This window comes from Agelaius phoeniceus, unplaced genomic scaffold (genome assembly GCF_051311805.1).
Source record: "Agelaius phoeniceus isolate bAgePho1 unplaced genomic scaffold, bAgePho1.hap1 Scaffold_398, whole genome shotgun sequence".
Taxonomy (NCBI): Eukaryota; Metazoa; Chordata; class Aves; order Passeriformes; family Icteridae; genus Agelaius; species Agelaius phoeniceus.
Genome location: NW_027509986.1, coordinates 1 through 12,207, shown reverse-complemented (window position 1 = coordinate 12,207; position 12,207 = coordinate 1). Strand labels below are relative to the sequence as shown.

Here is a 12,207-nt window from a genome sequence, read left to right as displayed (position 1 = left end):
ACGCCCGCCCGCGGCGCCACTGACCCCACAGCCCGTGTCGGGTACACCTGAAACGCAAGAGAAAATCCCACTGGGGCCGCGCCGGCGTCGGTGTTCCGTGCAGGCAGTCCGGATAGACACACTGGGGTCCTCCGCTTTCCCGCCCTTTTGGCCGCCATTTTCAGAAGGTCAAACAAACTCCGCCACGCGCCACGCCCAAGAGGGCTGCCTGGCAGCGGCGGGCTGCAGTACCGCGCTCTGCCCACAAGGCGGCAGCACTGCCGCCCACCCTAGCCGGGGGCGCCGCGCGCCTTGGGCCTGCGGGCGGCCAAGGCGGCAAAAAAGAACAGGGGCCATCCCCCCCAAAAACTCCTCTAAAAATAAATGCCAAAAACCTGCCTCTTACCAAACAAGAACCAAATAAGCCCCCTTTCTTTCATGCCGTCTTGAAATAAATTTGATAGTTCTAGTTTTCCTAGTTCTATTCACACCCATATTTAGACCGGACAGTGATGTGTTACGTCCTTTATACCATCTATTATGCCTATTCCTATTATCTGTATTTATTCATACTTTGTGGTTGTAGCAATATCATTATATATTGATTGTATATTTCTCGACTTCCATTTAGATTTCTATCATACTTTTATTCTTCCAAAAAAAATCCCATCTCTAACCAAACAAATACCAAAAAACCCTTCTTTTCAACTCTATTGAAATAGTTTTATATTTAGAGCTTGCATAATTATATTCACTTTTATAGTCACTGTTTATACTGATGCATTCCATTCATCATTACATAGCACATATCTATTATTCACATCATAGAGATAAATCATTATTTTTATCATGTACCAAATCTACTGCTACAACTTCTTTTTTCTAATAGTTTCAATTTTTATATCCATCTTGATGTATTCATGAGATCTTTTTACAAGTAGATTTCTACCTTTCTATCATTTGTATTTGTAGTTTTTATAATAAAACCCCTGCTTTTGCCAAGTAAAAAACAAAACCATCCTTTCTTTTAAACTACTTTTAATAATGTTGTTGTATTTACAGTTACCATATCTATAATGTTTTACATATTATATCATAGCGATGTACTAGATTGATAGCTGTTTCCTATAATATACCATCATAAGATCTATACGGTATCGCTTGTATTACGTGTTGTATGGATTTATGTCACCTTACATTTACAATCCTTTAATAATTTGATCTATATATCTGCATAGATTCGCAACACATTTCTAGATTTAAAATTTCCTTTGAGCTGTGTTTATATTTAGCATCTCTATTGATATATCTATCAACATACACAATGCTCTTTGAAAAATACAATATCTTATTGGAATAGATCATGACTTAAGTTACCTGTTAAATTTTAAATAGAGATCGAATAGATAAAAAAAAAAGTTTATTCCCATTTCTACACATCTACTCGTTTTGTTTAAAGATAGCTATCCTTAGAATTTTACATTTAAAATCCAATTCCTAAATGCAATGACAAAACAAACAGCATCGAATTCCCACCAATGTCTTCCAAAACCATCAAGATACCTCCACCAGCCAAACAACTGCCAGCGAAAAAAACACACAACACTCTTTTCACTAACAGTTCTCATCACATCAGAAAAATGGAACCAAACGAAAAGAAAACCCTGGAGAAACACACGCAGCAAATCACAAAAACCTCTAAAAAAACCCAAACCAACTCGCTCAACTCCAATCAGTGCCACTGACCCTGAACGTTATTTTAAAAACTAACCGAAGTTCTACATCTACACTAACTCAAAGAATAAGCAATACTCTGTCAAAAGAACTTTAGAAAGCGAACTAATGAACGAAATAGAAAAAAACCAAAAAATCTCAACCACTAAAAAATAAGAAAATAACTACCCAAAAAAAAAAAAACAAAAAAACCCTACTTAAAAAGACCCACCATATAAATACCCACGTTCCCAAAAATAAAACTGATCAATAACCACCAAATACGTCAAAGGACAACAAGAAACGAAGAGAAAAAAAAGAAAAAAAGAAAAAAAAAAAAACCAAAAGAAAATACATTTGTAAAACAAAAGTCCCCCAAACCAAAGCAACTTTAATTTACATCAAAAAAATTATTCCCAACTGAAGAATAAACGCATAGAGCCTCATTCGATCAAAATAAAAATACCACCCAGAAATAAACACAAAGCCGAAAGAGAAACGTAACCATTGACAAGATCTCCCAAAGGATCCGTCACAATAAAACGTACACTACAATCAAGCAAACCAAAGAAATAAAAGCCCTGGAAGACGAGAAACACAAACGCAATTAGAGAGATTTTAAAAACCCCGCTGCTATTAACGACACGACGCCACCTCGAACCCACCGAAACAAACGCTACACGCCCACGCTAATAAAAGCCACGGCGACAGAGTTAAAATCCGAGCCGCCGCTTCACGCAACGACCCGTAGAAACCATTGCACGCCTTTAAAAGCAGAATAGCCCGGCAAAAAAAAATATCCGACTACAGAACTCGATTCAAACCAAACCTTGATCGTCACCACCCGAACCGAGAACCGTACCGGTCAGGAAGAACGCCATAGCCCTTAGCGCACACCCACTGCGACCAGAACAAACCCGTGCGATCGATCCCTACAAAGCCACCTCCGAACCACGACACCCAAGAACTTGCGGCAGCCCAACCCCGCGCTGCCGGCCCCGGACGGAGCGCGGCTCCCGGCGGCAAAGCGGCTCCTCCGGCGGCTGCTCCGGCGCGCAGGGGCGGCGCCGCCCCGGAGACCCCCCCCCCACCCCCGCCCGCTCCCCCTGCCCGGGGGGCCCCGGCGGCGCCCGAGCCCCGCGCCCGGAGCGGACAGAGCGGCCGGCACCGGCCGGGCCGGCGCAGCAGCGCCCGCGCCGCCTCTGCCGCCCTTGGCCGGCCCGGCGCCAGCTGCCCTCGGCTCCGCACGGCGGCTCGCACCGGCAAAGCGGCTCCGCCGCTGCCGCGCCAAATTCCCCGTGCGCCTCGGCACCCGCCCGGCCCGGGCCGGCCGCGCTCCCGAGCGGCAACGCTCCGGCCCGGGCCGCGGCCACAAGAAGCGCCCTCAAATGCAGCGGCACAGCCCGACTGCAGCCCTGCAAACGCCGCCAGAGCTGCGGCTTCCCGCAACTCAACCCCGAAACTGACGCCGCGGGCGGCGCTCACCTCGCTTCAACAAGGGCAAAGAAATGGCTTCTCCCCTTCAAATTCATCCCCTAGGAGCGCAGAAAAGAAGGGGCTTTCCTCCAATGAAATCCTTCAAGCCATGTGCAAAGGGGGATTTTGACCTCCATTCAAACCCTTGCAAAGGAGGGACACCAGCGCTGTCCCCTCCATTTAAACCTTAGGATGATGAAAATGGGCTGGCTACCTTCAAATCAAAGCCATCCGATGACAACAATACTTTGCCCATTCCCGTTCAAATGGAACGCAGGGATTCCCTGTCACCCCTGGGATACCCCTAACAGCCGGGAAAAGGCAGCTTTTCCTTCAACCGACATCCTTGGAACCGCAAGCGAAAGCGGATCCCCCCCAGTTCCAACACAGACAATATTAGGAGAGTAGCTGCTTGCCTCTCCTTCATTTCTTTTGTCTTCACAAGCTCCCTTTTTGTTCCTGGGGAACCGGGGAGGGGGGACTGCCAAGATCCAATTGAAAAGGGAAAGGACCAAAGTCCCCGCTCCAAATCCACACGCGCTCACCCGTTCGGCTGCTGCTTCCCGGCACAAAGATTCGTCCCTCGGCACCTCCTTGAAGCGATGCTCCGCGGATCCAAGCGCGTATCCAGGTGTTCGCCCAGACGCTGCCAGAAGCTCTCGCAGTCCTTCCATGAGACAGCCCCGGGAGCCCCCCCATGAACCCCTCTACTCAGCAGCTCCATGCAAAAGGCAGCTGAGGCGAAGCCTCCCCCTAAAACAGCCTCGCACCCCCCCCCCCCGGCAGGAGCCGGCCCCTCATCATCCTCACAGCTCACACCTGGCGCTGATGCCACTCTCCAACAGCGCCTCTCCCCGTCCAGCACACAGCCCGCTTCTCACAGACACAGAGCCAACAGAAATCTGCTCCGGGTGCTGGCTGTTCTTAGTCCGTCTGCTTCCACAATTCAGACACGGACGTGCGCTGATGGCACTGAGGGAAAGCTTTCCAGTGCACAAAACTGTCATTCTGGTAGCGCGCTTTGAGACGCCTTCAGAAAAAGCAGAATCAGCGCCGCCTCCTAAGAGCCCTGCTGAGGAACCCCGCCCTCCTTGGGACACCCCCAATGCAGCAGAGCTCGAAAAACGAGGGCAAAAGTCAAGCTTGGAGTGGAAAAAGACAATAGAAATACAGCAGCCTTTCAAGAAAGCCTTCACACAGTAATAGTGGGAGCCGGTCCCATTTCTTCTTTCCTTGCTCTCTGGAATGACATCAATACGAAGTAAAAAACCCACACGAAACACAAGGCAGAGCTGGGATTTGACACGTCTTCCTTTTGGCTCTCGGGATGACAAGCGCCTCTTCCGGGACTGCGACACGCTTTGGGCGCTGGCAGAGAACGGAGGCAAAAGGTGCCAGAGAGCCCTTTCTATCGCCTTCAGCCCCTGCAGCTGTTCTGAGGGTTCCAGGGCACAGCTCGGTCCGTTCCTAGATCAAAACCTCACGGCAATATCTTCAGAACTACTACGCATCTCCAGTCGGAACCTTCTACATTCCTGTAAACAAATGAGTGCATAGAGAGGGTTTCTCCCCAGCTGAGTTTAGAGACCAATTCCTATTCTTTAGCAATACCTAGAAAACCGAATGCCTTGCCAGGTTTTAGCATCCTACACCCACTCTCCCCTCCCTGTGCATTTGGTGGCAGCTTTGGGTCCCTCTGGGGGACGGCACCCAGCGTGACCCCCGCCCCTCGCCCGCCCCCCACCTGCTCCTGCACCGCCGTGGGGCTCCCTCTCCCGGGCACCTTGGGCTGCCCCCAACGGCATCAGAGCCCCGAGTCTTCACCCCGCCTTTCCCTGACCCCCAAAGAAGGCTCCGAACGAATCCGACTGCCCCGGACAGCAGCGCAGCGCTTCCCCCAAGCCCTTCCCACACGTGCATGGCCCCAGCAAGGGATTCTGCTGCAACAAGAAAGGGGGGGCAGCCCCCAGAAGGCTTGAGGTTCCTGCCCAGCCTCGCTGTCACGGGCCAGGGGCAGCGAGAGAGGGAGCGGCACAGACGGCGGGGACGGCCCGGCACGGAGCGGGGGCCGCTCTCAGCGCGATGCCGGCAAAGCCGCAGCTCCGGCGCTGTCGGCCGCGCTGCTTGAGCGGCACGGGGGGATCCGCCGAGAGCCTCCGGCCCCGCGCGGGGACTCCCGCAAGGGCCCAGGGGCGCCGGGCTCCGGCCCTCGGGGCTTTATTCTCCGGCAGCCCGAGCCCCGCGGCTGCGGGGCAAAGAAGGAAAGGGGGCACGGGAAGAGAGGAGCGAGAGCAGGGCACGAGAAAGGGCGGCGGGGGAGCTCGGGCTGCGCAGGAAAGCGGCACGGGAAGGGAAAGCCCGGGACGAGGGTACACGGAGGCTGGGCAGAGGAAGGAGAGAGGGGGAACAGAAGGGAGTAGCGGGCTAGGGACAGGACAGGAAGGAGCCGGCTTTGCGGGGGGAGAGGGAATGGGGGAAAGGGAGCGAGAGAAGGCGAAGACGGGGAGAAGGAAGGAGGGCTAGAGAGAGGGACAGGCGGGGAAGCCTCCCAGAGCCCCGGCTGCACCCCGAGCCCGGCCCGGCGCCTCGCCCTGCCCGGGATGCTGCGGCGCTCGGCGGAGCTCGGCTCGCTCCGGAGACGCTCGGCTCCAGTCGGCTCTTGGCGCCTCAACTCGGCTCTTGGCGCCTGCATTCGCCTCTTCGGCCGAGCTCGCCTCGCTTCGGCCCAACTCCCAGCCGCTCTGTGCCTTCGGCGCGCCTCGGCTCCGCTCGCCTCGCCTCGGCTCCCCGACGGCGGGCGGGCAAGCGCCGCCGCCTCCCGTTCAGCTCGCCCGGCTCGGGGCTCTCCCGCTGCCGCGTCCCGCGGGCGGCCCGGCCACGGCGCGGACACGACCGGGAGCGCGGGCTCGGGCAGGAGCTCATTAGGCTGGGAGCGCACTGGCGCTAAGCAGCGCGCACGAGAGCAGCAGGCTCGCTTCGCCTGAGCTCGGCTCGCTTCGCTTCAGGCAGCCTCGGAAGCCTCGCCTCGGTTCGCTCGAGGCCGTCAGGGTCGGCCGCTCTCGCCTTGCTTCGGCCGAGCTCGTGCGATTCCCCCGAAGGCGGCGGCGTTCGGTTGTGGTTTTAGAAATAGCCTCCTCTATCGATTGGATCTCTCTACAGTTAGATTTATATTTCTAGAATACGTCTATTAATCCAAACAAAAACCCCATCTCTAACCAAATAAATACAAGAAAACACCTTCTTTTAAACGGTATCGAAATATTTTTATACTTTGTGTAATTATACTCACATTTATATTTATCGTTTCTTTTGATGCAATCTATTAATAATTATCTATAATATCTATAAAATTCTAGACATGTATTTAAAGTATTATTTATATTATGTATCGTATCTACTGCTGCAACTGATTTTTTCTTCTAGTTTTAAACTTTATCTGTATGTATTTATGATATCTTTCTAGACTTAGATTTCTACCTTCATATTCTTTGTATTTATCATTTTTATCATCAAAACCCTGCCTATTGACAAGTTAAAAAAAACGCTTTCTTTAACGATCTAAAAAATATTTTTATACTTATAATTTTCATATTTCTATTTATAATTTGCTCTCTAGTACGTGATAACATACCTGCTCCTGCACCGCAGTGGGGCTCCCTCTCCTGGGCACCTCGGGGTGCCCCCAACGGCATCAGAGCCCCGAGTCTTCACCCCCCCCCCCCCCCCCTTTTCCTCTAGTTAGAAACTACACTGGAACTTTTTTCTGGAAACAAAGACATGACCTAAATCCTCTCCCCATGTCCTAGACAGATAGATGTTCAGTTCTTAGTTGACTGGGCAGCAGTTTCTTCAATAGAATGATAAACAATATGGAAAGGTTTTAGCTACAAGCAAATAGGCAAATCTGAACAAGGTCCTGGTGGCCAGCCACTGCAGTTCTTTTGAAGCAATTTTTTAAACAATCAAATACTGATACCACAAAAAATAAAGCAAAAAGCTGACTACTGGCTAAGAAAGAAGGAAAAATTAACTTTTGACGACAACAACAACATTCCAAGGACACAGGCTTTTTTCCAATCTCAGACCTTATTACTACTACCTCTCTTGGGAATTCTCATCGTGGATCCCAAAAGGAATAAATCCCTCAGCATGTCCTAAAGCACCAAGGAGCTACCTACAAGTGAAGGTGGCTACTTTCAGTGCAGACACAGCTGATGACACAGCAGTAGCACAGTTCTGTGCTGCACAGGGATAGTACTGTCTCCTCTTCTCCAGCAGCTGACTCTCTCCTGCCATGGCTTCTGTAAATGCATCAGAGCACGACCTTAACCACAAACAGGCAAGAAAACACCATCCGAAGTCTTTCATTAAGCAGTACAAGAAGGGTTCCAAGCAGAGACCAACAGAATTTCAAGGAAGCAGTATGCAATTAAACCCCCTCAGATTTGTTCAAGTAGCCGGCAAAATGGAACCATTCAGAAACGACAAAGAAAACCCCCCCAAGTATTTATACAGGAGTCCTTAATGTCAGAAAGGGGATGACAGGTTATGTTCAGATAAGATGAATGTTTATTTGGATCTATAAATAAACTTCTCTCGTGGTCCTTTGCCAAAAAATAGAACCTACAAGTGAACACCTACACCTGCCTCAAGAGACCTAACGAGCCCCTGGCAGCCACCGGCATCAAAGCGCAGTGGATGTTTCTAATCCAGGCTAAGGAGAACAATATCACCTTTTGTTCTCTCCAGTTTGTTTCCTCTGCAGTCCTAGTTGCTTCTTATGATTTTTACAGTCTCTGTATCTTCTCGGGCAGCGCTGAGTCTGACGACCGGGATACGAGAGTCCTTCCCTGCCCTACGGAGAGAACCAGGAAAAAAAGTTCACAAAAGAACAGGGCAGTTTGAAGTTAATACCTCCGACGAGAAGCAGCACCCGACAAACAGAGCAACGGTGAACAAAGCGTGACACCTCCCTGGGGACAGAAGACTTACAAACTCTCCGGGATTTACAATTCTCGTAACCAAGCCCTTCAGCACAGCAGCCAAGTGTCCCATCAGGTGGTGCTGCACCAAAGCACGATCCGAGAGGTTCCAAAGAGTGAAATGCACGTTACTGTCCAAAGACGTAAAATCTTGCAAAATAACAAAACTACAATAGATCTAAACTACAGGGCAAGAGTACAAGTGTTAGCTTGTGGAGCTGGAACCATCCAGGTGAGCAACTGCTAACTGGATCCTCAACAGACTTTGAGGAACCCTTCAGGATACAGAAGGATTTTCCCCAGAAATTGCACAGGCCGAGTTTTGATAGAAGTACACTTGCCAGATGCTCAGAAACGTCACCCATCCTCCTCCGGGTGTCCTGAGAGAGCTGCGAATGGCTCTCACCTGGTTTGAGCTGGTTCTGTAAGGGCTCAGGCTGAATTTCACCAGATGCAACCAAACTGGGCAACACCCAGTGGGACAGAAGGAACCCAAAGCTTGTTTTACCCAACGCTTGGGTAAGCAGAGCTCCAGCAAATACTGAGGAAACGGACAGAACGGGGTAACAAATAATAAACATACCTTTTTTTTTTTTAACTTGCCTTTTTTTTTTTTTTTTCAGATGAGCAAAACAATTAAGGAGAAGGTGAAAACCTCACCATGACTGAACATTTCATCACCTGTAAGCTGACCATCCTTAGCATAGAGGACTCCAAATTTAAAATTCACCGATCCCAGGAAAATAAAACCAAATATTATTTGGTGAACAGTCAAACAGAAGACATAAAAATTTGTTTCCTCTAATCTTTGCCTACATCCTACACGTTAGAACATACATTTTATACCATCTCCTACTACACAATAATTTACCTTTAAACTTTGATAGTATAGCATAAAATCATTAACTTAGACGGGTGATCAATTATTATTAAGTTGGTGCTTCAAGTTATTTTTGCTGTCAGGTTCAAAAAAACATGACTTCTTTTTACTGTAACGAGCAATTGATTTAGAAGTCATCAAAAGCCCATCCAAATACAAAGCCGTATTCACCGGACGGGTCTGTGAGCAAGAAGTAGTTAGGCTTGTACTCACCTCTTGCCCTTCAAGAACCAATAAATCCTGTCAACAAAAACAGCATCTTTAGCCCCCTCCTATTAAAGATTCTACAAGGATGATGGTTTTATTGGTGTTTAGAAGTTTGGATTTGAAATGGCCAGTTCAATGGATAAAGAGACAGTTTAAGTAGTATTAGATTATTATTCTTATTCTTATTAGCTACTGGAAGAAACAAACCAGTAGGATCTATACTTAATTCCTTCTATTTCCAGGAAATCATAAAGAAAAAGAACCAAACCAAAAAAAGTCACTTCCTACCTTTTGTATCTCAGGATGAAAAATGTCTCTTGGGCTCTTCTCCAGTTTCTCCAGACTCCTGGCACTGAAATGCAAATGAACGAGTGCTTTATCGGAGGGCAAGTGCACATTCCAACCCCGAACCACCAACCGATGGCAGTTACAGCGCTTACAAAATGAATCGTTCCCAGAGCCTCTGGGAAATGGAACGGTTTGTGCAACTGCCATTTCTCCCGCAAAATACTAACTCCCAACACTTCCTAAACTTAGTTTGCATTTTAAAAACAGAAATTAGGGAGACTCAGGGTGGAGATCAGGTTGAAATTGATTTCCTTCTAAAGCACAGGGGCTCTGTTCCATCACCCTTCACTTTGGCTCCACACGGAATCACAGGGAGCATTTTAGGAGGGCTCAAGAACCAATTCTATTTCTCTCTTTTTTCTAGTTCTCTCTCTTCCTAAATAATTCAAGGCAAGTCAAATGAAAAAGGACAAGTTCAGCAGCAAATTCACACTTTTCCCCTTTGTCTGCTCAAGAACAGGCTTTAAAACCACTTCTTGCTGCCTTCAACGGTTAAGACTTGCAAAACAGTTTCGCAAGTTTGATAGGTTTATCATAAAAACCACAGAACGCAAGCTCTGAATGACAGGAAAAGGTACACAGGCAAATATCTCAGCTGATGGTGGCTTATTTGTAAACACAGACCTTAACGGAGATTGCACGGAGAATGTTTCAGTGGGACTCGAAGGGAAAAATATTTCCTGAGTACCCTGTAAACAAGAAAAGCTAGGATATATTACAGGACATACCCACGTGTTCTGCATATTCAAATAGGATTATCAATAAAAACATTTAAGAAGGAAGAAAACCAAGGTAATTTTACTCAGCTATATTTACTGCCGATTTAGAGGAAAAAAAAAAAAAAAAGTGAACCAGAAACGCCTACAGTAGAACTTTAAAACAATTGCTTGGATAAAAGCAGCTCATGGAACATGAAGTAGAAAAAAAGCGAAACCAGTATCAGACCTGCCTATTTTCTTACCATTGCACAAGAAAATCCGACAAGCGGTAGAAAGTCACTGCCTAAAACCGATCCTAGGATGTAACCGAGAACAATGGAGGCATTTGCGAATCTAAACGGAAACCTTTTCCGGACCCTAGTGTCAAATCACACGTTTTGTCTCTCAGCAGCTCGAGGCTGGAGAGCATTTCCCCTGGGGGTCGGGAGGGCAGGGGCACAAGGGGCTGAGTTTGCCGATCGCACCTGTGCCATCAGAAGGATCCTGCCCGGCGCTCCTTGCGCTCGCCATTCTCCGGGCCATCGCTGTGTTTTACTGCTCAGCGATGCCGCTCCATCTGTTTGCGTGGAAGGAAGAGCCACGAGCACTGAGGCACTCAGCAGCCGTGTCATGCCAGCGACGTCGAGCGCTCTCTGCTTGCAAGGCTGAGCACGCCGCGGAGCCGCCTCGGCAGCCGCTCGTCCGCCCCCGCCCGCAGCAGCGGCAGCGGCCCGAGGGAGACGGCTGCAGCTCGGCGGCTCCCGCGCCTCCGCCAGCCCGAGGGCAGCCGCCGCACAGTGACCGCGGCAGCGCCCGGCGCCGCTCGCCCGGGGCGGCTCCTGCAGCTCCCGGCCCGCGGCAGCAAAGCACCGCCTGGCGCTCCGCCATCGGCGGGCGGCAGCGCGCCCCGCCCGAGCTCAGCCCCCGCCACCGGGACCGCTGAGCGAGGCCGAGGCACCGGGCGGACGCCCCTTCCGCGCCGCTCGGCTCCGTGCGGGCGGCCGGACGGAGGCTTCGCCCCTCCAGCGTCGCTGCCGCGGCTCCGTCCCGCGCGGGACAGGCGCCGGGAGCTCCCCGCGCCCAGCCCGCTCCCCCGGCGAGCGGCCGCCTCGGGCCGCCAGCCATTCATATGGCGCGTCGGCCGTTGCGTCAGACGCCGCGCTTTACGGCCGCAGGGCCTGCCGGGAGTTGGAGTCTCGGACTGACAGCCACCGCTCCGTTCTCCGCCACCGGGAGCTGCGCTCCCGCCAGGGGATCAAACGGCTCCTTCGCTCCTGGGCGCGGAAGCACCTTAGGCAGCACCGCCCCTCCCGAATGTCCTTTCTTTTCCACTCCAACTCTTTTTTCTTTTTTTCACTCTGTTTTTCACCCCCTTTTCCACTTTCGCTCTTTCTTTTTCACTCTCACCCTTTTCCTTTTTCATTTTTTTTCCTCCTTTCTCTTCCTCCTTTTTTTTTTTCTTCCTTTCCTTTTTCCCTTTCTTTCTTTCGCTCTTTCTTTCTTTCTGTCTGTCTTTCTCTATTTCTTTCTTTCTCTCGCTCTCTTTCTTTCTGTCTGTCTCTCTGTCTCTCTCTCTTTCTTTCTTTCTGTCTGTCTCTCTGTCTCTCTCTCTGTCTCTCTTTCTTTCTCTCTCTCTCTTTCTTTCTTTCTGTCTGTCTCTCTGTCTCTCTCTCTGTCTCTCTTTCTTTCTCTCTCTCTCTTTCTTTCTTTCTGTCTGTCTCTCTGTCTCTCTCTCTGTCTCTCTTTCTTTCTTTCTCTCTCTCTCTCTCTCTCTCTGTCTCTATCTCTGTCTCTCTTTCTCTCTTTCTCTCTCTCTCTCTTTCTTTCTGTCTTTCTCTCTCTCTCTCTGTCTCTATCTCTGTCTCTCTTTCTCTCTTTCTCTCTCTCTCTTTCTTCTGTCTTTCTCTCTGTCTTTCTTCTTTCT

The 12,207-nt window shown here is 49.8% G+C and overlaps 1 long non-coding RNA gene across 2 annotated transcripts; it reads right to left on the bottom strand.

Moving 5' to 3' along the window:
• Positions 1-6,406: 6,406 nt before the first annotated feature.
• On the bottom strand, positions 6,407-11,469 carry LOC143693205 (uncharacterized). 2 transcript variants are annotated; one of them, XR_013180718.1, is made up of 4 exons: positions 10,769-11,469; positions 10,210-10,274; positions 8,754-9,589; positions 6,407-8,023 (listed from the first exon to the last, which is right to left on the bottom strand). It is a non-coding gene; the product is annotated as an uncharacterized LOC143693205 (long non-coding RNA). The 2 variants fall into 2 exon arrangements; XR_013180717.1 differs by lacking the exon at positions 10,769-11,469 and having other exon boundaries at positions 10,210-10,400.
• Positions 11,470-12,207: the final 738 nt, after the last annotated feature.